The sequence below is a fragment of the Sus scrofa genome, chromosome 1 (genome assembly GCF_054392235.1).
Source record: "Sus scrofa isolate SSC_HxYL_T2T_F1_AM1 chromosome 1, Sscrofa_HxYL_maternal_Yorkshire_Landrace_v2.0, whole genome shotgun sequence".
NCBI classification, from domain to species: Eukaryota; Metazoa; Chordata; class Mammalia; order Artiodactyla; family Suidae; genus Sus; species Sus scrofa.
The window spans coordinates 59,219,712-59,245,370 of record NC_139383.1 but is presented as its reverse complement, the minus strand read 5'-3'; positions in this window follow the sequence as shown (position 1 = coordinate 59,245,370).

The following is a 25,659-nucleotide window of genomic DNA, read 5'->3' as shown; positions in this document are numbered from 1 at the left end:
AAAATTGCAGCCACCTTATGAAGTCTATGTAACCCACACTAATGAGTTTGGATTTTGTTTTGTTGTTTTACCTTCTAAGTAGCAGGAATGCACAGACTATCTTTAAGCAGTGAAAAGACAGCAGTATATAACATGTTAAATAAAAACCATCCAGCATTCCCATCATGGCTCAGTAGTAACAAACCTGACTAGTATCCATGAGGACACGAGTTCGATCCCTGGCCTTGTTCAGTGGGTTGAGGATCCGGGGTTGCCGTGAGCTGTAGTGTAGGTTGCAGATGAGGCTCAGAATCCCTGTTGCTGTGGTTGTGGTGTAGGCCAGAAGTTGCAGCTCCAATGTCACCCCTAGCCTGGGAAATTCCATATGCCATGCATACGGACCTAAAAATGCAAAAAACAAAAAACAAAACAAAAAAACAAACCCTAAAGCCATTTTCAAGATTCCCCTTAAGGAAGGAACTGAGTGAATGTGATAGTAAAGGAGGAGATATTGGACATTTTCTAGTTTTCTTTCCAGACTAACTTGGCAGAAAAAAATTATGAAAATAATCAGTGTATGGACCAAGGAAGAGATGGAATCTGAGGATGAAGTTTAGTTTGATTCATTGTTCATAGTGAACCCAAGACTGAAAAAGGACAAGCTCTTAAAAGTCAGATGCCAAGCCACTGGTTCCCAGTTTGAATAGAATAAGCCTGGGGTGGTAAGAGGGTGTCAAAGAGGGAGAGGCAGGGGGAAGCTGGGCTTTGAGGACTTCTTGAGAGGTGAGGGAAGTACTTTCCACTGGGATTTTTATTGTTATTGTATTGTGTATTGTATATTGTTATTGCTATTGTATTGTGTGAAATCCACAATAATTTCAGAAGCAATGAGAGAGAGCAGTGAATATTCATTCCACTGAAAATTAACTAAGGTATATAAGCTGTCACATTGTCCTCTATGGTTTAGGACTGTGGATCACAAAGATAGCATGTGTGTGTGTGTGTGTGTGTGTGTGTGTGTGTGTGTGTGTAGAAGTATTAGTAGCAGTAAAAGAAGAAGAATTGACTCAAATCAGGAATGATAATTTGCTAAAAAAAAAAAAAGATATAAATGAACTTATATACAAAACAGAAATATAACCACAGACATAGAAAACAAACTTGTGGTTACCAAAGGAGAAACAGGGGGCATAAATTATGAGTTTGGGATTAACACATACACACTATTATATATAAAATAGATAACCAACAAGGACCTATTGTACAGAGAACTATATTCAATATTTTGTAATCTATAAGGGAAAAGAATCCAAAAAAATAGATATATATGTACATATAATAGAATCACTTTGCTGTACACCTGGAACTAACACAATGCTTTAAATCACCTATAATTCAATTTAAAAAAAAAAAGAATAATGATTCACCACAATCAAGCTGCCACATAGATTCAAAAGGCAAAACGTGTCTATTTAATTGAATAGTCACTTATCAAAGACCAGGATGGGATAAAGGAAGTAAGAAATGCTGCCATCAAGGAGAGAGCCTAGGAGAGGAAGCAGACAGGCAGAAGAATCAGAGTATTAGAAGTCTAGCAGTTAATGAAGGTTTACTCTACGGCTCATATTTTGCATTCATTTATGAATGGCTGAGCACTGGTCAGGTATTATCCTGAGCACCAGGTCAGGTATTTATCCTGTTTGCCATCACATTCCAGTGCCTGGAAGAGCTCCTGGCTCACAGTATGCCCTTAGTAAATGTTTATCCTAATTGATTAGTACACCATGAAATAAGTATTATGATAACGATTTCAAAGATTAGGAAGCTGATGCTAAGAACGGTTAAGTAACTTGCTAAGGGTATGCAGCTAGTAGGAGCCAGAGTTAGGAATCCAAGACCAAGGACACTTGTATAAGATTTCCGATCTCAGTCACACACTTGCCTCCTCTTAAATAGCATTCACATATAAACACTTTGAAACTGATATGTGGGGGAAGAAAACAAAAAAAAAACAAAAAACAGGTGTGGTCTTCACTTAGTATGGGTCAATTTGTATAGCTGAAACAGAGAAAAACATTAATTGTCATTTGATCCACCTAAAATGCCAATGCCCTTAAAACGAGGGCTATTAGTAATCCAAATATGTGGTCCCCAGGATTGTGAAAAGCTTGCTTAACCAAACAGCTGGTCTCCTGAGGCAAGCTTGCTTCCAGAACTCTTTCTGGCTTGGCTGTTCTCCACTTTCATGTAAACGGCCAGCCTTTCAAGCCCCTTCAGAGCTAAACATCTAGAGCTTGTGACAGAAGTGCTGCAATCAAAAAACAACACAGACGATGTATTCAAACTCTCCCACTTTTCATATGCTCTGATCACTATGTATTAAGTGATGTTAGAGCACCCAAATGGCCTTTGAAATCTGGTCTGGACTAGGTCTACAAGACTCAGACCTATCATTTCTTTTTATTGGAAATACATAAAGCAAGATACACTGGTGTGGTAGAAGCAACCCTTTAAGTTGAGCAAGATGAAAAGTATTTTCACTTCACTTGAAATGGAAGTTTTTCTAGGGCTCAAAGACATTTGGTCAGCATTTCTGGAAATCCATAGGAAAGCTGTTAAATGTATGCTCTCTGAAAGTCTCGTATTATAAAATGAGTTATAAATTAAACCCAAAATACCAATCACATGTTGTCATCTCCCTTTCCCTTATTCTCTCATTTATTTGTTTTATTAATCTTCTTGTGTTTTTAGTGGCATTCAGAATATTTGTATAATACATCTTTCTATGATAAACATTGATTTTTAAAGAAAGAAAAATAAGTTAAATAAATGATACATGCAATAACATTTTTCTTGTTTACAATGTTAACTCAGAGAGATACATTGTTTCTAGTATTGATTTAAGGATGGATGAAAAATGTCATGGTTTTTATATTGGCCCATGGCTTTTAGTCTTATTGCCAGAATTAAGAATCCAAGGCCAATTCAAACTAAACAAGTAAACCTCAATAACAAATAAGAGTTCCCATTGTGGCTCAGTGCGTTAAGAACTCGACACAGTGTCTGAGAGGGGTACAAGTTCGATCCCTGGCCTTGATCAGTGGGTTAAGGATCTGGTGTTGCCATGAGCTGCAGCATGGGTTGCAGATGTGGTTTGGATCTGCTGTGGCTGTGGTGTAGGCCCGAAGCTCTAGCTCCAATTCAACCCCTAGCCTGGGAGCTTCTCTATGCTGCAGGTGCAGCATTAAAAAACAAAGAAACAAAAAACATATAAAGCATACTTAGAATTATAATTAATTTCACAGCAAACAATTTAACTATTTATAAAATACTAATGTTATCAGCTGTATTCCTTTTGGATCTTAACAACAGGAAGCAAGAAATTGAGTACCGATACTCATTTTACTTCAGCTGTCAAACTGCATCATTTAGTGAGTTGATGGGTATTATAAATATTGCTTCCCTCTAGCCCATTAGCGAAACTTTTTTTCTATAAGGGGTCAGATAGGAAATATTTTAGTTTTGTGGACCACATATTGTCTCTGTGTTATATTCTTCTTTTCCTTTTTTTTTTTTTTTTTAAGAATATCTTTTAAAACATTCTTATTTCCTAGACAGGGTCTGGCCAGTGGCCTGCAGTGTGTCAGTTCCTGCCTTCCTGTTCTAGCTTTATTCCCATAAGGAAAGCTCTAAACCTTTTGCTGATATTCTTAACTTGGTTGTATGGAGGAAGAAATGTTTGCTAATAAGTGAAAAAAATAAAACTTTCCCAATTCAATTGCTTCCCCCCCTCTTTACGGTGGCATACTTAGACTTGTACATTCACAACTATAGACAATTTTAAAGCCTGCTGTGTGCCAGCACAGGGCTCCCCAACCCAATCTCACAGAAAGCAAACCCTTAGTGGTATAAAGCTTCAGTTGTAATAACACATGCAAATGAAAGAGCTGGTTGTATGGTGAACTCTGGGCATGCTCTGGATCTGTTCTTGCATTTAGCAAACAGTCATCAAGGCTTGCACATCTCAGGCCCTGTGAAAGATCTAGGAAATCCAATGGACATCACATCGGGAAGGCCTGTGCCCACATAGCCCTTGAAGCAGAGAGGGGAATATAGAAATAAATGTGTGTGCAAGGGAGTAAATAAAGCCAGGTGACGCTGAGTAACAGTGTCTGGGTGAGGATCAGTTACTTCTTATAGTACAAAGTTTATAGTTTATATTATTAAGCTCAAATATAGTAATTCTGTACAGGCATACTCAATTCAGGTCAACAATATTCACTCAAACTGAGTTTCCAGATGTGAAAAAAAAGGGGGACTTTTTCATTTTGAATTAATTCATTCATTGCTTTCATTCAGGGTGCTAAATAAAAATAGAGCAGTCTGGGAAGAACATTGATTTGTTTATAATAGCAAATGTTACATTTAAAAAAATCAGCCTCTAATGTGAAATTTATCAAGAAGAAATAACGACTGCCGTGGAAGTACATAATTCTTTCTAATAATTGGATAATTCTCATAATTTTCACAGAAAGATCTTGGCAGTTTACCCCAACTATAAATAAAAATGTAATACCCTATAGATAACCTATTGAGAAAATTTCCTAAATTTTACCAAATGCATACTGCATTTACCAATGCATTATGAAGTATTAGAAATAACTGAAACAGTCCTTCAAGATAAATACAGAATAACTGATATCTCTAATTTCACATCCTGTGTTTTCACATTCTTGCTAATCCACAAAATACAATAACCTATAGTAGATCTCTCATTGTTATTGCAAATTAGCAAGCTTCTATAACATTATATTTCATTTCCTTACCCTTAAGTACAGTTAGATCATGTGACTTATTAAAACTGGCATTCATTCTAAACTGATTTATTTTGCTCTTCATGTCACTATTTTAAATGTATTTTAAATATAATTTTAATTAATCAAAATAACAAAGTAGAGCACACAGTTTTTCTACCATAAATCCTGCCTTGGGGACTTGATTGAGTTCTTGAGGTATCAAGTTATATTTCAAGAAAGTTTTGATATACCTCATAAGAGAAGAAGTTGGAGAAAAGCCATTAAGATCAGGTTTTAAAATGGGGCCTCTGCAGAGAAAGCAAAAAGGATTAAGATAATTTGACAACGAGGAACAAAAGATTGGAGCAAGCCAGGCCTTCTCAAATGCAATGAAGTTTAGAGACAAAGATTACTTAGCTTTATTAGTCACAAATTTGGATTATGGCTGTAAATGGTTGTTTGATATAAAAATGGAATGGAAGGAGAAACTAAGAAAACTAGGAAAATCTCTTTAGCTTAATGGTAATATAAAAGGGGCTCTTGTTGGCCATTTTTATATACAAAAATAGAAGATTTAATTCCTGGATTTTTAGTATATCATAGAGGTTTTCCCTTTTCCTTTCCCTTCTGTTTCCTTAAGGAGGAATTTCCCAGAGTTAGTCTTTACCGCCACTTCTCACTCATTTATGTTCATGGTAAATCTGTAGGAAGAAATTGAGCCAGCTCAGCTAGAACTTATCAGAAATGTTTCCTTGTTTTCTACTTTTATTTTTTTTCTTTTTCTTTTTGGCAGCCTGCCCATCCTTGTGAGCTGACCCTTTTCTCTCCTCAGTATCTTAGAATCACAGAGAAGGCAACGCCCCGTGGGAGGTGGCTCTTGTTCCAGCACTGTCTGTGACTGGGTGGGCAAATCAGTCTTTTCCAGGAACAAAATATTAGCCAAATTCTCCAATCCATTCTTTATCTTCTTGTGTTTCAATTGGTTCTGAACCAGTAGAAATGTTACTTAGGTGTCCCACCAAACCCTAACACTAAAGGGCGCCCCACTAGATTCAGCATCGGGAAAGCCGGGTTCCAAGGCTGATTTGATGGTTAAATTATTCTGTCACCTCAGGAAAGGGCTGCCCCAACTTTTCCAAATTTTATTTTGCTATAATGGCAACATTTGCACTGCCTTATGCCTAAGGTTTCCCACTATTGATCAATAAAAGTGACGTAAATGATGTCCCAACTCAGAAATACTTTACTAAAATTAAAAGGCATTTTATATAAATAAAACAGCTATTGTTTGCTGGCTACTTACTATGGTGGTAGTTACTCTGCCAAACATTTTATATTCACTAGCTCACTTTTAATTTTCACAACAATCCTGTGAGGTATCAGTCTTAGCTCTTTCCTACAGATAAGGTACCTGAGTTTAGGAATCAAGCAAATAGCCAAAGCTGATGCCAGGCTTTTAAAATGTAGATTTGGGATTCATCTAGGTCAGGGTCACTTTAAAATTCACTTGGTCACCTAAAAAATAACCATACATCAAAATTTCTCAGTATATATTTTATATAAAAGTTAAATGAATTAAATATTCTAACACTAATTGTATGATTTGTCTCTCAAAGCCCATTGTCATTTTCCTCTATATATTATTTTTACACACACAGGATAATATAGTTTTAAAAATTCACAGATATAAAAACTCTATATTATATACTATATATATAGTTTATAAATTATATATAGTATATATTTTATATATAATTATATAATGTACTTTTTAAAACTTTTCTGTATCATTGACATTGTCTTTAACATTAAAAACTTTTAAAACTTTAAAGTATGTATTATGACTAAATTCACAGATCAAAAACAAAGGAAAATAATTTTACCTCATAGTTTATTAAGAGTGTGTTAAAGAAATCACAATTTAGATTCAGATCACAGAAGAAAACTGACAGAAAGAAAAATTACTAATACTTTCTTATTATATCAATTTATCTTCCTGGAGTATTAAATGCCTTTGTATAAATACTTTTGTTTAAAACATAAAGACCTAGAATCCCCAAAATGACTAAATCTAGTAAAATTGTAGAGGCTATCAACTTCCAGCTTTTAGTAAATAATAATTAAATTTCGCTCATAATTTTTAGTTTTTGCAGGAGACACTAATTTTCTTAGGTACTCCAAAGTCAATGAAAATATCCCCTTAAGAATGCTAATGTTTCCTAAAGCAATTAAAACATAGTACTTGAATAATGGCAAGCTTTATGTACTCAAGAAAAGATAGAGTGACTTAGTTTATATTTCCTTTTATGTAAATCCACTCTGGATTTAAAGGTAATGTGATCTGTAATTAAAATGCCTGAAACAAGTACAGACATCATAAGTTTTACGGAGCATCAGCCTCCCAAGAATCATTACAGACCTAAAGCCAACAAATCTGCATTATCCTGCAGAAAGACCCAACATTAAAACAAAACAAAACAAAGAAAGCAAAACAAAACAAACAAGAAAAAATTCAGTACTACGTAAAGCAAACTGGAAGAGTGGAATATGACATGAAATGGCCCCCATTTTAACTGTGACACATGCTACTTGTGTGGTTGCCAAATGTTGGCCTCTCCTGTGTCAGCTTCCTTCTCTCTGCTCACTTCAAAGGGTCATGTGAGGCAACCAACGCAAACTTCTGGCAACATACAAAGAGCTCAACAAATCACAGTTATTATGTTAGTGAAATTGTAATATTATATTCATATATTTCCAAATAAGTGCTAACAAAATCTCATATTTTCCCCAGATGATAAGGAGCAATTAATAGCCTGATTATTCAGACCAAAGGCAATCTTTTCCACAAAAAGGCATTGATGTGTTTATAGCCTTCCATTTCTCCTAAGCATTTACATTGCTCTATTTATTGTATTCTAATGAAGTCTGTCCTTAAAAATAGTAAGTGGAAAAATAACACTATTAGTTCTTTTTTTTTCTTTTCTTTCCTTCTTTTATTTTTATGGCTGCACCAGTGGCATATGGAAGTTCTCAGACTAGGGGTTGAATCGGAGCCAGATCTGCCCGCCTATGCCACAGCCACAGCAATGCCAGATCTGAGCCTCATCTGTGAACTACACCACAGCTTATGGCAGTGCTGGATCCTTAACTCACTGAGCAAGACCAGAGATCGAACATGCATCCTCACGGAAATTAGCCAGGTTCGTTACCACTGAGCAACAGCAGGAACTCCAATACTATTATTTCTTAAATCTGAAGAATCAAACTTGAAAAACATGATAGGTATGAAATACTATAAAGGTAACAGTTTACTACATTACACTGAAGCATCTCTAAATGTTCATATGCTCAATAAGTATTTGCAGAGTAATATTTGTTATGATATGTTTCTAAAATGTTGTAAAGCCGGTCATTGTTGTAGAAACAATGGTTATGTTTTTCATAGACCTATATAAATCCATCCATAAATAAGGTATCTTTTATGGGCTAGTGTGAAAGATTTTGGACTTCTATGGCAATAATAAGGTTTTAAATACATACATAACACAATACCCTAAGGGAACACATTTTTGATGTATACCCATCACTGAACTGACTGTAAAAAAATAGTATCCAAATTTCAATAAAGAAATTTAAAGGCTGTTATTAGAAGGCAATATTGAATTGTTATGCCCCATTTCCCAGCACATAGGTTGTCTGATTTTACCCAGAGGGTGTTACATATTTGGGATTCTAAATCTATTTAGAATATGCTGAAGTTTACACCTACCAGACATGCTTATGTCTTTAACTAAATAAGTAAACAGTCTGTAATTCTCCCTGTAATTTTTCTGACCTGAGAAAACCATAAAGATACCTACCAATAGTTCAGGGCACAGAGGCATTTCAGAAACAGGCACTGCTTTGTAAAAATCTACAAATAAACTATCATTGAAATGACTTTTAAAAGAGCAACTGCAATATTATTTTCTACAACAGGTAGCCCTATGCTTTCTTTAGTGGTCCTTTTGAGTTTTGTTTTTGTTTTGTTTCGTTTTGTTTTCTCCACTTCCTTCTATCCCTGTCTTTCAATCGCCTGTCCACAAAATACCTACCTAGCATATTTTGAGGCATGATGATTTATGATCAGAACAGAGATGTTTATAACTCTAAATATCCAACCCACATTTTTTTTTAGTGTTTTATGTTTCTTATTTGGCATTTATAAAGAAATATCTATGACTGTTGCTTTCACAAATTCAAACAAGTACCACTGTGTGCTCTTTGTTATAGAAAAGTTCATTTAATTTACTAAGTAGCTTGTCTTAGATGCGGATTCTCTTGGAAAGTTTCTGATTTTCAAATACAGGTGAATATACGTTGTAATATTTGGGGCGCCCTCTGCTGTGCATTAATTCTCAGAGTGATAGTGATACTTTTTACAGGATAGATTGAAAATCCAGCGCACATGGAAGTGATTTGTAATCTATGAAAAGCTTTCCCTGCCCTCCTGCCACCCACCATGAAGGAACACAATAGGTAACTTAATGATTAGATAGATAGTAACAATACTAAATCCAAGTTACCCTTCAGCTTGAACATTCAGTTTGCCTGCATGTGGGCCTGTAGGGAACAGATGTTGGAAAACGATCAGAGATATATCATTTTTCAGAGAAAATCTCATGCTAGGGGAGAAAAGACATAATCTATGCAGTCAAATAAACTGTGATGCCATTGCCAGGTCTACTGATGACCACCTACTTATTAGCCATGTTACTGCGCGGACGTAGCCAGCTTTCACTTTAGTTTCACTGCCTACAAAGTAGGGATGACCATTCTTACTTTGTGGCATTGTTGGAAAGATAAAGTTTCATATATGCGTAAAGCGCCTAGCACATAAAACTTCAAGTACATTATTATCTTTCCATTATATTCCTGTCACTCATTCTTCCCTTTCTACATCACTTAATTTCAGCAATTAGTTACTGAGATTTGTGTGATAATCTAGTGGGTGCTAAGGAATGCTGCCCTCTAGTGGCTCAAAAGCTCATGAGGGCAATACCCGTATAATCCATGTACCCATGAACACAAACAAACGAGTATACACAACCAAGACCTCTTTTCTGGTAATGGTGTCACTATCACCCTTCTATTTCACACAATCTGAACCCTGACTGGCCATCAGTCATCAGACCCCATCAGATTTACTTCCTGAATATCTTTTGCATCTATTTTATTCTGCATTCACCTGCAGGCCACTGTTCCATTCTTTGTGTTCCTCTATAAGCCACTGCACTAATTTAGGCTCATAGTCATGTAACTATTTCAAGAGTTTCCCAGGTTCTCCTTCCTCAGCACTTTCTAATGCATAGTTTGCAACACTAGCTTGGTTATTATCAACAAAAAGAAATTTATTTCCTTCTTCTACCTTCTAGAATCTTTCACTTCCTCATGCAAAAGAAGCTCGTTTGTTCAAATTAGTAAAGACCTTGACCTCTTCTCACAACTCTATCTTCCACTAACTGGCCAACCCATTCCAGGTCATAATGATAATAGATGTTCCTTAAGCATGACTTGCATCCTTTTGCTTTTCCTCTATTTGTCAAGTTGGAACCGCCTTCAATCACGTCTTCTCTCTCCACAAAATATCCTCTTGTCAAATCCCATTCAAACTTTGAGATACTGAACTGCATTGTTGAAGTGAATCTTTCTTCCCCATTCTCATACCTATCTTATGACCTCTATAAATATGAGCTCTCAGAAATATGCACACATGTGCCTATATATCTCTTCCACTGAAATGTGAGATCCTGAGGGGCAGGAGATATCAGACCAGTTATGGATTTCCTCAGGCCTCAGAATTATGCTGTGCTTTTTTGCGGGATGAGAGGCTCAAATGGAACTGGGTCCAGCTTCACTCAGGCAAACTGTTCTCACCAATTTATCTGAATTTCTCTCTCATTTATTCAGATATTCCTTTTTCAGCTCTTCTGATTCATAGTCAGACACATTATCCATTGAACCACTGACCCTCCTGTTCAACACTTTAATGTAGTTCCCTATCCCTCGACTCTTTTATTTTACACAGTTTAACAGTTTCCTTTCATGAATACAGTATTTAGTCACCTTCCCATACTGACTACAGAGAAGCCACGTAATGTTATTTGCCCAATTCAGCCTTTATGAAATCCTGAACTTAGAGTAGAAATTTCATATCTTGATTGAGTGAATTGACCACAAATCAGAATATAACAGATGTGCACAAGGGGAAGGTAATGTCATCAGCTGGGACTCATAAAATCACCAACAATTTGGGTATTCCATTTAACTAGTGATGCATGGCACACTACTCCAAATCTTAGTGATGGCTTAAAACAATGCCATTTACTTTACTGGAAACTGAATTTTTTTTTTTTTAACACTTCTGTTTTACTTAGCATCAGGTGGGTGGCCTGAAGACTGGGGGCAGGAGAGAAATGAAGGCCCATTCCATTTACAAGGCTAATCAACTGGAAATTTACTTGAGGCTGTGGCCATGTAACCTAACCTTCTGGGTGCAGGCCCTAAGCCCATATCCTCTGCATTAGCTCCTCTGGAAGTACCTAGATAACAGTACCTGACATATATTTTCTGAGTTTTATAAATGTGAACTCCCCTCCCCCACCAAATGGAAGATGTTATCTACTTGATGACCACAGACACAAAGCCCCAGGCATCCTGGAGCCTAAGGATTAATAATGGTAACCCTGCAACACTGCCCTGTTATCTCATCATCAGCCAATCAGAGAATTGTGCACAAGCTTATTACTTACTCTGTGACCCTCCTTCAATACCAGGCTTTTAAAAATGCTTCAAATGTGGTTTCCAAGGGGAAGGGGGAAGGAGTGGATAGGCTGGGAGTTTGGGGTTAATAGATGAAAACTATTGCATTTGGAGTGCGTAAACAATGAGGTCCTGCTGTATAGCACAAAAAAACTATATTTAACTCCTTGTGTTGGAAATGATGGAAGATAATATGAGAAAAAGAATGTACATATATGTATAACTGTGTCACTTTGCTGTACAGCAGAAATTGACAGAACATTGTAAATCAATTATAATAAATTAAAAGAATAAAAATAAAAATGCTTTACAACTTTTGTTCAGGGAGTTTGGGCTTTTTTGAGAGCACGAACAGCCCATCTCTTTGCATGGCCCTGCAAGAAACATTTCTTTGCTCCAAACTACAGCATTTTTTTTTATTTGGCCTCACTGTCATTCAGGCACATGAGCTTATACTAACAGCCAGAACACCAATAGATGGCTTTTCCAACTGGCTTCCTCATAGCATCGTGGCCAGGTTCTGAGGTCAGGCATCCAGAGGAAGAGGTAGAAAGAGTAATGCCTTTTATGATAGCTTCAGAGTCACATAGCATCATTTCAGCTGTAGTAACAGGCCTCTCAGATTCAAAGGGGAAGACACAGAGGACCGGACTCTTGGTGGATGAATGTCAACATCCTATTGTAATGTAAGAGTTGGGAATGGGAGATATTACTGTGTAATGTTTGGAAAATACAATCTTCCATATCAAGTTTAAAGATGACATCTGCAGGTATAAACCTCCTGTCTCTTGAAAATGTTCTGCAGTGCATCAACAACCAAAAAAACCAATAACCCAATTTAAAAATGGATGAAAGACCTGAATAAACATTTCTCCAAAGAAGATATACACATAGCCAACAAGCACATGAAAAAAATGCTCAATATCATTGATTATTAGAGAAATGAAAATCAAAACTACTATGAGGTACCACCTCACACCTGCTAGAATGGCCATCTTTAAGTCCACAAAAAACAAATGCTGGAGAGGGTATGGAGAAAAGAAAGCCCTCCTTCAATGGTGGTGGGGAATGTCAATTGGTACAACCACTATGGAAAACAGCATGGAGGTACCTCAGAAAACTAAATATAAAACTACCATATGACCCAGCAATCCCACTCTTGGGCATATATCCAGACTAAACTTTCCTTGAAGAAGACACATCCACCCATATGTTCACTGCAGTGATATTCACAATAGCCAAGACATGGAAACAACCTAAATGTCTACTGACAAATGAATGGATTAAGAACATGTGGTATACATAAACAATAGACTACTACTCAGCCATAAAAAAGAACAAAATAAAACTATTTGCAGCAACATGGGTAGAACTGGAAACTCTCATACTAAGTGAAGTAAGTCAGAAAGAGAAAGACAAATATCATGTGATATCACTTATATCTGGAATCTAATATACGGCACAAATGAACCTTTCCACAGAAAAGAAACTCATGGACTTGGAGAACAGACTTGTGGTAGCCAAGGGGTAGGGGGAGGGAATGGGATGGACTAGGAGTTTGGGTTTAATAGATGCAAATTATTGCCTTTGGAATGGATAAGCAATGAGATCCTGCTATATAGCACTGGGAACTATATCTAGTCACTTATGATGGAGCATGATATAGGATAATGTGAGAAAAAGAATGTGTGTATGTGTGTGTGTGTGTGTGACTGGGTCACTTTACTATACAGTAGAAAACTGACAGAACACTGTAAACCAACTATAATGGAAAAAATAACAGTCGTTAAAAAATAAATAAAACAATGAAAAAAATGTTCTGCAGTGCATATTATGGGGTGCAGGTAGGTTATGATAACAGTGAGATGACTAGGATTACCAAAGATGTTGCCCTGCAGGGTTTACTCACGGGAGTTCAAATTAAGACATTTCATAGCTAACTATAGATACTATCAAACTCTAAGCTACTTCTTTAAATATGCAGATTCCTGGTAACCAGAGATATAAAATGCGTAGGTGTGACTTAGTGACAAGGTGTGTGACAAACACTTTCAGTTACTCTGAGGTGGCTGATTTAGGATTCACACTTTGAGAAACACTGGCTTCTTCTATAATTTCAGCACATACCATATGATACCGATAATCCATTTGTATGAGTCCCTTCGATAAGAACCAGTATTTGGAGGGGTGGGGGTGGGGGAATGGCCATGTTGGATGGAAAGCAGTATGACCAGCTGTGCCAATGCTTTACTTTCTCAGCCTTACTGTCTTGGCCTTTAGAAGCAAGATAACTGGTACTTGCCAAATGAGATGTGGGATGTGGAAAATAGTCATCATTGAATAGGGGCAATCTCTGTACATATTTCTTCATCTCAAGCTTCAAAACAATTCTGTCTGCATTTTACATAAAAGCTGAAGTTTAGAGGGATTCATTCAATCAGGAATGAGAGGGTGAGGTAGGGACCAGGATCCAAAGTTTCTTTGCCTCCAAAGGCATCTTCTCTGTCCACTCTACTTCAATCATCAGCATCAGTAGAATAAAGTCTAAAGTTGATTGCATGTCCTCCATCACTTATGTGAATACTTAAAATCAGACATCCCACAAGGATCATGAAAAGACTTTTCACCCCAACAGACTAGAGAGTCTTTGATAACACCTACCATAAATATGTTTCATCCTGAAGTCATCTGGTCTCTGCAGTGCAGCATTGAACACAGAGGTTCGCCCAAACACGCTTTGAAATGTTTTACAAGATGAAACACTCCTCTTTCTGAAAAAGATTGGCACCCCTTTTAGGTAACCCTGTTCCCACAACTGAAGATGAATCAAGTTGACCTTCTGTCCAGGCAAGAATATAAGTTTCTTTCTTAAACTTTCTCAATGTAAGAACTACTTTTCCTTCTTAACTCTTAAGTTTTTCACTTTAGCACAGAACAGAGACAGTCTGCACTGCAGGGACCTGTGAGGATTCAGTCACGAGTTAACTGTCACCCAACACAGACCAAAGGCTCTCCAAAGATGTATGATGTTGGAGGCAGGATAACGGTCATGTGAACCCTCCTTTCTCCTAGCCTCTAGGCGTTTTCCTCCCTATCAAGCTTCATCATCAGAAAGTGGAATGCCTTGGCCATTTTCTCTTATCCCCTGCAGAAAGGCCTGCTCTGAGTACAATTGAATGTAATGTTCTCAGCCTATAAAGTGAATCAATACCAGAACTGTCTATTTGAACCATATTTTTGGTTTTTGCAGGATGTTATTTAGCACTTCTTACAATAGGAACCTCATGATAAATTTCTCTGAAAATTTGGTCCCAGGAACAAATTTGTTTCTATAGACAAATGTGTTGATTTTCTTCTGACAGACAAGAAAAAAGAAAATGTGTAAACCAAGGTTTATCTTCTTGCCTTTCCTGCAAAAAAACTTAGAGCCATGTTATGTGCCCTACTATAGTAATTCCTTTACACTAAGAGCCTAATGACATTTGCTTGGTTTTCTTGCTCCTTTTGGAAAATTTCTTCTCGTCTTACTTTTTATTTGTATGACTTTTTTTTGGTTAACATTATTTGGAGTTTAAAGAGTAAATTATAAGGAATACAGAGTAAAGTAAATAAACACAGATAAAATAATTTCAAACAGTGTTCCCCCCAAACTTAAGGATTCTTGACCCTGGTATTTTGTAAATTTTCCTTCAATAAAAGTTTCAGTAGCAGGATTTTTCTGATTAGTTCTAGCATGCAGGTATTAGGAACCCAGAAAGTCTTTTTTATTCAAAATTACTCCTTTCAGCTCGTATCAACACATTAGGGAAATCATGTCATTGTCAAGTGTTTCTGTCAATCATTTGTCAGTTACCAAGATGATGGTAAATAGTGTAGTCGTGTCACATCTGGACCACTTTTAACCTCTTTATTTCTGTAGCCCAGATCACTCTGACTTTAAAATAAGGATTATACAGCTCTCTACATTTCTATAAGAGGGTACTAAGGGAACAATGCTTGAATTGTATCCAAACCTAGATTTGCATAATTTCATAGGTATTGATATAGGACTAGTACTGCTTCGTAGATTGTTAACCTAGACACACAGCCCTTTCAGTGAGTAAGAGAGCATGGCATTTAGTGAATAAAGTGGAAACCAGAAAATGTGAAAAATTATGCTGAACTATATCTGTAAAGCTAAAACTAGAAGTGAATCTGCTCATATTCCCTCCAAATCTGCAACACTATTATTGTAATGAATAATTTAGCTGCTTAGTCAGGAATTTCCTTTGTAACCAAGGCTTCATTTTAATTGGTTAGGTCCCTAAAATATTACGAATGTTTAGAAAGGTTATAATCTTCTCAACTGGGTCACTTGAAAGTATTTTACTGTTCACTTCTGTCCTATAAACATTTTCGCACAATTTGCCTGAATTGCTTTTCTTGTTTTCAGACTGTAGTCAAAGGAAAGCAAAAGCATCTTTATGGAAATATTTTCACCTTCTCCCGAACTCGTTGTCTTTATAGGACAAAGGGCTCTAATTTTTAGGTTATATGACTGTCCCCCAACTCCCCTAACACACACACACGCACACATACACACACACATTTTCAGAGTGCAATTCCTTCCTCTGATCAAGGTGCTGAAATGAATATTTGGTTGACTCTCTCTCCCACAATTACGGATCTGAGTGCTGTGGAGAATCCAACTACGATTTATAGACAAAGAACTTTACAGGGCTTCTGAGATTCTTTGTGAGGAAAAGGCAAACTGTTTGCCTGATGCTTCCAATTGCTTAACAGAGTTTTACAAAGAAACACGTTTTATAAACAGCCCTGAAATGAATACACACCACACATGTGCACACGATACATAGCAGGGCTTTGGGTTTTATACATTTTAAATAAAATATCTCCATGAGCAGTGTGTGGCCTTGGAGCCCCTTCAATGCTTTCTTCTCCTCTCCAGAAATATCAGGCCTTTATGTAACAGATGGATGAGGGGCCCTCCCTTAATAACAGACAGTTATTACCACTCAGAGAATGAAGAATGCTATTTAGTCACAAATTCTCATTAAGTGGAAATTAATTCACATTGGTAAAGGTGGTATTTAACATACATTATAATTTCCTTCCTAGTTGTATGCCACTTCCATGCGTACAGAGAATAAATGACAGGGAGGAAGTTTATTTAAAAAAAATAATTGATCACTTTTTCCAAAAAACGCTGAAGATGATCAAAGTTCTGAGATACTCATTAGACTCCACCAAAACATTTGATTAGCACAAGTAAATAAATAGCATTATATAAGCTCTAGAAACTCAAAGATTAACACCCCCCATTGCCTTTTTTTATGAGATTAAGCTGTGCTAACCGCAACCTAGCATCACTTTGTTTAGAAAAATGAAAATCTGTATTAATTGACATTAGAAATACATGCCCCAGGGATTTCATGTTGGTAATATTATAAATATAATAATAAAGTGTTTACAAAGTTCATTTTTGAATAAACTTTTATTATACAATGAAAATAGAATAAAATAAACTGTTTTCATTTTTTAAAGCCTAAAAAATGAACTGCAATCTATGGGGAGCTTGCATCTTTCAAAAAAACATAAACCCTTTTCAGTTTTACAGCTTGTCCTACATTGCAGACAGCAATACATCTCTGTCTCGTTTTTTTTCTGGGAAGCAAAACATCAATCACATATGTGTTATTCCTAAAAGTGTGAGATCAAGTTTTCAGGGCTCATCCTCTCATTTTCCCCCTTTACTGTGTGATGCTGAAGACAGTTATAAAAGTGCATTATTCTCATTTCTCTTTAGTCATTTAACTGACTGAGTAGTAGTTTGGATTAAGTAATTCTTACATTTAATGAGACAGATTTCTTTTCCAGCTCCTACTTCATGGAAATCAAGGCTTGGAACTGCCCTGGTGAACACTGTCTACCTTTTAGACACTTATGCCCTCACTCATGACTAAGACGTGACTACAGCTTGGGCAGCTTCCGAAATGTAAGGAGAGGTGTAAACAAATCCGGAGACTTCTCCATGCCTGCAAATTTAATAACAGTTATGCTGGGAAAAGGGGAGAGTTTCTGAATCAATGTTTAATGGTTCAGAATTAAAGCTATACAAATCAATTTTCCTCCTAGTGATATAAAGCCAGAAAACAGAATTATCAAGCAGATGCCTCAAAAGAAAATTTCCTTTAGGCAGTAGAACTTGCCTAGGAATTAGAAATGACAAAACATGATAGAAATCAGAGACGCTAGGAGTAGGCAGAGCTCTCCGAAGTCTGATGATGAGGGTTCACAGCTAAGGAGCACTCGCCATGGGCTGGGCGTGACAGATGTGCTTTTACAAAGATTTCTCCTTCAATACTCACAAGAGGCATGTGAGGAAAATATCATTACTGACACTATTTGTGGATGATAAAAGTAAGGCTTAGAGAGGTTAAGAGACTTCCCCGGGGCCACACAGCCACCAGGAGAAGGGTTTGATGGCTCCCAGAGGGTCCGGTTCCAGAGTCCAGGTCTTTGCTGGCTTTCTACACGAACCTCTTGTTTTTATTGAAGTAGACACAGAGAGGAACATAGAAGGGCCATCCAGCCACTCAGAGGCACAACCAGAATTAAAACCAAGGCCAGCCTGGTATGCAAAAAAAAAAAAAAAAAAAAAAAATTACTTCTTAAAGCAGGAAAAGTGAGGTAGACCCACAGACATAGAAGACAAATGTATGGTTACCAAAAGGAAAGGCAAGGAAGATAAATTAGGAGTTTGGGATTAATATAGACACACTACTATATATAAAATAGATAACAAACAAGGACCTACTGTATAGCACAACTCAATATTTTGTAATAACCTATAATGGAAAAGAATCTGAAAAAAAATACATATGTAAGTATGTATCTATCTATAGCTACATATCTGATCATTATACTCTACCCCTGAAACTAACAGGACCTTGTAAATCAACTACGCTTCAATAAATAAGGTTAATTAAAAAAAAAAAAAAAAAAAAGGAGCCAGGACAAATGACATATCTTACATGGCCCCAAAGCAGAAGTGTCCCCTATACAGGAGTTTGTGGTTTGAGTTTCCCATTTGGACTGGCCTATTCCCCCCTACTCTCTATCCTATCCCCAGCCATTTTCTTGGTATCAAGCCTCATAAAATACTCCTATGGATTACACTGGCCAAACACACCCCTGAAAGCCTGGCCTGGTGCGTGTAAATTGCCTCTCAGTGGGTGGCTATTATATTTATATTGGTTTAAACTGTTTCCATTGCCAATCCATTATGCTGGAATTCCCCCTTGCTGAGGGCAGCTGTGTTATTCTTTTCTTTGACTGAAGCCCAAGAACTATCTCTCCAACTCCTTGGGAACCAACCCTTTAAGAGTAAACATCTTGAGTTGAACTTATCCCCACAACTACTTGCTAAAGCAGGAGCTTTCCCCTCCGGCCCCAACCAGCTCATGTGCTCGTTTTTTCTAGGAGATGGAAACTGGAGTGGAGTGAGAAAGTGATGTGATGTCTATTTCTACAGAGAGTGAAAGGAACACACTGGGAATAGCACTTGTATAAGTAATTCTGCTTCTTTAGAAGGCAAAGGATTCAAGCATCACCACAAAGAGGGTCCAGATGGTTCCCGGTATGTCCACAAGAGTAGCTTTCAAGTAAAATCTAAGTTTGTCAGCCTTTTTCTGAGCAGAATCTCCAAGCAAATATTTATGGCTCTCTCCTTAAAATGAAAGTTCCTTGGTATGGCTAATTTCAAAATTAGTGACTTAAAGTTAACTAATTGAACATTAGTAATATTCATGTCTATGTATAACTGAGTGTAATAATATATATGATGTTCAATAATATGCCTTTCTATTTATATGATGATGGAATAGAATTAGGAGACAAGTTTACAAACTTTATTGTTCCCTTGAGTGCCAGGATTAAAACTACAAACTGATGGCTGTTAATGACCTCACCTACTTGTGCTATAAACTTAGACCCTTGGTCATAGGACAAAGAAGGTAATTTGGAAATATTAAATTTACTGACAGATGTGCAAAGGCAACTCCCCAAACCTTTATCTGATGCTGTGTCAGTTTCATCATTCTTAATTAAGAATTTATACCTATGAGTGATAGTTTTCGCCAGGACCAATACAAATTAAAAAATAAATTCTATCTATTAAAAAATGGGTTAAGAGATATGCTCCTCTCCCTTTTCCTTAGACCGTTTTTTCTTAGAAAACTTAAAATTGTAATTACTTTCTTCTCTCTTTGAAATTGATAAGCATATGTTCTTTTGAAAACTAGGTAGGCTCCCATCATCTTTAAGAGCCAGGAATACATTTCTTGAAGAGTCAGGAACCTCCAGGTGGATAGCAGCTCTACCTCCATCTCTCAGTCTCTTGAGAGGGAGGGTAAGAGCCTAACTTCAATGGGTATCTCCCTCCAAGTTGCAAAACTCCTTCCCCACATAAAGATAGAAGTTTTTTGTTTGTTTGTTTTTTGTTTTTTTTCCTGTGAATAAAGCCAAGTAACACAGATCATCATGCCAATGACCACATAAAGTTAGAATGAACTACGTGTGGTGAAGGAAATGTGCTGTCATGTCCTCTTAATTGAGGAATAGTTAATGTTTATCTTGAAAACAAGGATAGAATGGGTGGTATCTGCTTGGCTGTTTAAGAGGGGAGATTTATTTTTGCCTTTGCAGTCTCTTAGTGATTGCCTGTGATTGGCATCACACTCTGGTTTAATGCTTATTCAATAATAAAAGTAAATTTAAAATAAAATAATAAAAATAATAATTCAATAATGAAAGTGAATAAAATTTACTACTTTTGTGGAGAGGACTTCTTTGGGGTTGAAAGAAGACTTTGTTTTTAGTTATAGTTCCCTACCTTTGTTAAATTTTGAAGGGAGGAGGACTTTTTACATGGACTTTGGAGACCATGTGTAACAGAGCAAAATTTTCCTGATTCAGAAGACCCAAGTCCTCCTATCAAATATCCCAAGGTGCGTGTGCAAACCACACTCAGACATGAAGTGTTTGTTCTGCTTTTACTTGTATGTGTAAGGCACTTCGGGTCTATTAAATTGACATTACCTTGTTATGGCAAAGTCTCTAAAGCAAAAAAGAAAAATAAACTTTTTAAATGCTCATGAGAACAGAAGATGAATGTAAAGTTGAAAATCATGTCAAGAAAATTTTAAAGAGAAAAAAATAGTTTGTTAAATGTATGTCACATGGGAGGGGGAGGGAGTGGGAGGGATCGGGAGCTTGGGCTTATCAGACACAACCTAGAATAGATTTATAAGGAGATCCTGCTGAATAGCATTGAGAACTATGTCTAGATACTTATGTCACAACAGAAGAAAGGGTGGGGGAAAAAACTGTAACTGCAATGTATACATCTAAGGATGACCTGACCCCCTTGCTGTACAGTGGGAAAATAAAAAAAAAAATATATATATATGTCACATGTATCACAAATTGTAATAAAGTGCTCTTGGAGAAGGGTGATTTATTAGGACCTAATTTTAGTTCTTATATTTAAAGTATATGCTGGCTGTTCTCAAAATCTGATAACTATTAGAATCACATGAGTAGTCTGTTTTAATATAGTTTCACAGAATCCAACCCTGAGATTTTGCTTCAGTAGCTAAAGGGTCCCTGAATTTAGAGCACCCCAAATGATCATAGTACAGGTGACCCAGGGACTCTAAATTAAAGGAACATTGGTAGTATATGCAATAAACACATAACATTCCAAATTCCAGCTAAATAGAACTAAAACCTTCTCTCTTTTTTGAATAGCACTAAAACCTTCTCTCTTTTTTGAATAGATGAAACAAATACATAGTGAAATATTACTCTTTAAGAACTGTTCAGTTGTTACACTATTTTTATATGCTTAGTTACAAAAGGAAATACTGATAATTATGGGAATACATGCAATAAAAATTGTTACTTTGATGTGTTTCAATATTGCTAAAGTTATTTTTGGAAGCATGGTATTAATTTGCAATACCAGAAGCCAGAAAATGACGGCAAAATTACATCAAAATAAAAAATAACGATAATTTGGCCTTAAAATTCCATGCCGGAAGTTTTATAAAGTAATAGAAACGTTATTTAGGCTTGCTAGAACAGAGCAGAGACCTTGTTATCTGAAATATCAAACGGCTAAATCTTCAAAAAGTAGAGCGAGAGATTAACTGCTCTTGGAGAGGCACTTGATGGTACCTGGATGGTGCAGGAAGGAAGGATTTCCGGGAGGCAAGTTCAATGGGAATTACTTTGGAAATTTTTCCTTAGGGGCACAAAATTTAAACTTACCACACTATGGAAAGATTAGCACTGTTGAAATTGAACTCCCTTGGTGAGAGTTGGAGCAGAACAGTATCTCCTGTTAAACTTGCTGTCGAATCCTAGCTAACTCAATCTCAATTTCTTTGCTTTTTAAAGCCCCCCAAAGCTTTATAAAATGCCACTGATATACTTTCTCTTATGACACGGATCAGTACTGTCGTATAGGAAAGTATTCCTGCCTCTCTCTCCATGATATTTCCAAGATCGGCATTGCCCTCTTATAATATTTCAAATCAGTTAAGTCTTTAGTCATAGAAATCATAGGCTGCCCTATTCAAGCTTACAAAATAACAGGTCATTTCTGAACACAAAACAAAAACAAAATGCGGTGTAAATTAGAATTGGATTCTTACCTTTTTTTTTCTTTTCCATTCATTTTCTTCTCTTCATCTATTTCTATGTCATTGTTCTTCATCTGCCTCTTCTTTCTGCATTAATCTTTTATGTATTTTATTTTATATCTTTGCACAATTATCCAACATCTTTTATTTTACATACTGAGCATACTGCTTTCTTTCATTTTATTTTTTTCTTGGCTTTTTTTTTCCTATATATTTTCCAACGACGGAAGAGTTTCTTTTATACCTTATGATTTACACTTCAACTTTCTCTCCTTGATTCCACTTTATTCATTTTAACGCCTTACCCACTTCCCCTTATTTCTCTGTTATGGGCTGAATTGTCTCCTGCCCCAAAGTCCTGTGTTGAAGAGCTACCCCCAGGAACTTGGAATGTAACTATATTTGGGGATAGGATCCTCTAAAGTAAAATGAGGTCACAGGGGTGGGCCCTGGCCCAATACGACTCTTCTCCTGTGAGGAGGTTAGGACATAGCCCATAGAATGAAGGAGGACCACATGAGCACATGGCCAAAAGGCTGCCATCTACAAGCCCAGAGGAGAGGCCTCAGAGGAGACCAGACTTACCAAGGCCCTGATCTTGGACTCTAGTCTCCAGAATGGTGAGAAAATTAAGGTCTATTGTTTAAGCCACCCAGTCTGTGTGATTGTGTGATGGCAGCTCTAGAAAACCTAATATGCCCTCTGTTTCCATCTTTCCTCCCCTTTGCATAAATCAGAGCTCATCCTTGTTTTTTGAATATTCAGAGCAGCAGGCATGGCCTGGGGCTCCCTCACTTTCTTCCTTCTGCTTATTCACTTGTCTTCTCTATTAATTAACACATGAAATATTAAAAAATATTCCAAAGTGCTTTCAGTGCTCTATGTATTGTTCTGTGAGAGTTTCAACTTCCTTGTACTATAGTTTCATTCTCTGGAAAAGGGGAAGCATAAAAGTACTCATCTTCTATAACACTGTGCAAAGATTTAACTTCTTAGCCCATAAAGAGCCTAGAACAGTGTCTGGCACATATTAAGCCAAAGTAAGGGTTGGGTGGTGATGTTATCATCACTGTTTTTCCATTCCATAAGTATTCACTGAGTGCTGATCCTAGACCAGGAACTAGATTCACCAAGCTCACGGTCAAGTGAGAAAAACAAGAGAATATACAAACTAACTCACAAATAAAGAAGTACTGTCAGATTTTGATAAATGCTAGGCAATCAATTTTAAAAGTTAATGTGCTATGAAGTGACAGGGTGGCTATTTTAAATTAGGTGCTCCTTACAGAAGTGATTTTAATTCTAAAAACAAACAAAAACCAAAGAAAAACCCTGCCTTGCAAGGCCAGGTGAAGTGGAGAGAGAAGCAGTGGGACAGTTGGTGCAGACACCTAAGGTGGGCCTGAGTTTGCTGATTTTAGGGATCTGGGAGAGGCCTCCTTCTGCAGGGTAGTGGGTAAGAAGGCAGGGTGTGCTAAATGAGGTCATAGGGAGGCCCAGTTCATATTGGACTTTATGAAGCACTGAGGGTTAGAGAGGTTAAGTAACTTGCTAATGTCAGCAATGCCTACCATTTAGTACAAAGAGCATAAGAGGAGTTGGAGTTGGACTCAAGAATGGAACCCAGGGTGCAATGCCATCAGGTACCCCATCCCTGCCCCCCACACACACACATCTTGTGTCAGCATTGTTCCAATCTTAGGAAGTACTACGAGGAAACATACTCAACAAGTGGGTCAAAGTATATATGCAAGGATGATGTTTGTACTAGGAAATAATTTGGGGGAACAAAAGGGACATTTGGAGTAGGCAGTCTGTTTAATGTGTTGTCTGCCATTGAAAGAAGGTAATCCATCCATGCCTTTAGTAAGTATTAATTCCTTACCTCTGGAGGAGTTAGCTACTGGAGTATCTTCCCACTGCACAAAAATCCCCCTACTTGAACTTCATCTCTCTCTCCCAATCCACATTGATAGGCCACCAACACCTTTCCAAATATTTAGTCCTTCAACAAAGCTATATTGTGTGACTTTGTTGTAGATGCTAGTGACACAAAGCACCAACAGCCCTGTGTTTTTACTATGAGTCTGGTGGTGCTATGAATATTTTAGAATATGGCCTTAGTTGAGCATATGCAAGCTCTATTGTGTTTACACCTAGGAGTGGAATTCCTGGGCATAGAGTATGCCTACGTTTAACTTTAATATACTAGGTCAGTGCTGTGGGATGGAAATATCATGCAAGTCACAAATATAATTTTAAATTTTCAGTAGTTATATTAAAGAAGTAAAAAGTCACAGATAAAATTAATTTGAGTAACATTTTATTTCATTCAATATACATCCAAAGTCTTCTCATTTTGACACACAGAGTTAATATTTAAACACATTAATGAAATATTTTACATTACTCTTTCACACTGTTTCAAAAATCTAACATATATACAGTACATCTCAATTTAGATCAACCACAATTCAATGCACATGAAATTAGTGGCTACTGTATTGGATGGTGCAGTTTTGGAGGAAGGGATTTTGGTGTCTATCATAACTACTGGGTGAAAAAGAAAATTTTACATTGACTTCAACACTTGCCTAGAATGTAATAAAACTGAATGATGTGTTTCACCACAATTGGTTTTAACTAGTTGAACTGATAAACTGCTGAGAACTTAGAGTGACCCAGAAATGCCAAGCCCTCACTGGACCTAAATAAAGCCTTTTTTTCTGATCAATGACCACGTTTCCAGAACTAGGTATGGTTCACTATGAGTAGAGGATAACACAGGTGACATGGCATGGTACAAGATAACGCAGCAGACATAAGCAGGGTTCTGATGGTTGTATAAACAATAGAATCTTTATCATTCAGGTCAGTAATTTTTAAATGTTTTGAGTGCACATGGATCACCTGGGAAGCTTGTTATAAGTGCAAATTCCAAATTCTGGAATATACATTTTTGACAGTGATTCTGATGCAGGAGGTCCAAAGCCCATACTAAGAAACATAATATCATATTTTGAGGAAACCCAAGGAACTTTTGAAGCCAATAAAGATATTCAAGTTTTGGTTTTTTTTAAGATCTCTCTTGTAGAAACACTCTGCATGGATTTCAAGAGATGAGACTGGAAGAAAGAAGAACCAAAATGAAGCTGCTGCAATTGTTCAGTTAAGAAATAATAAAAGACAGAAGTAGGGTCCTTTTGGCTGGAGATAAGAGAGGCTGCATTCAAGAGATATTAGGACTATTTGAATGGAGAGTGCTCTGGAAAACAAAGTCGGGAGAGAAACATGGGGGCGTCTGACTGCAGTTACTAAACAGATCATTGTGTTTTTCTCTGTGAAGATAAGAAATACAAAAGCAGAAGTGGAGATGA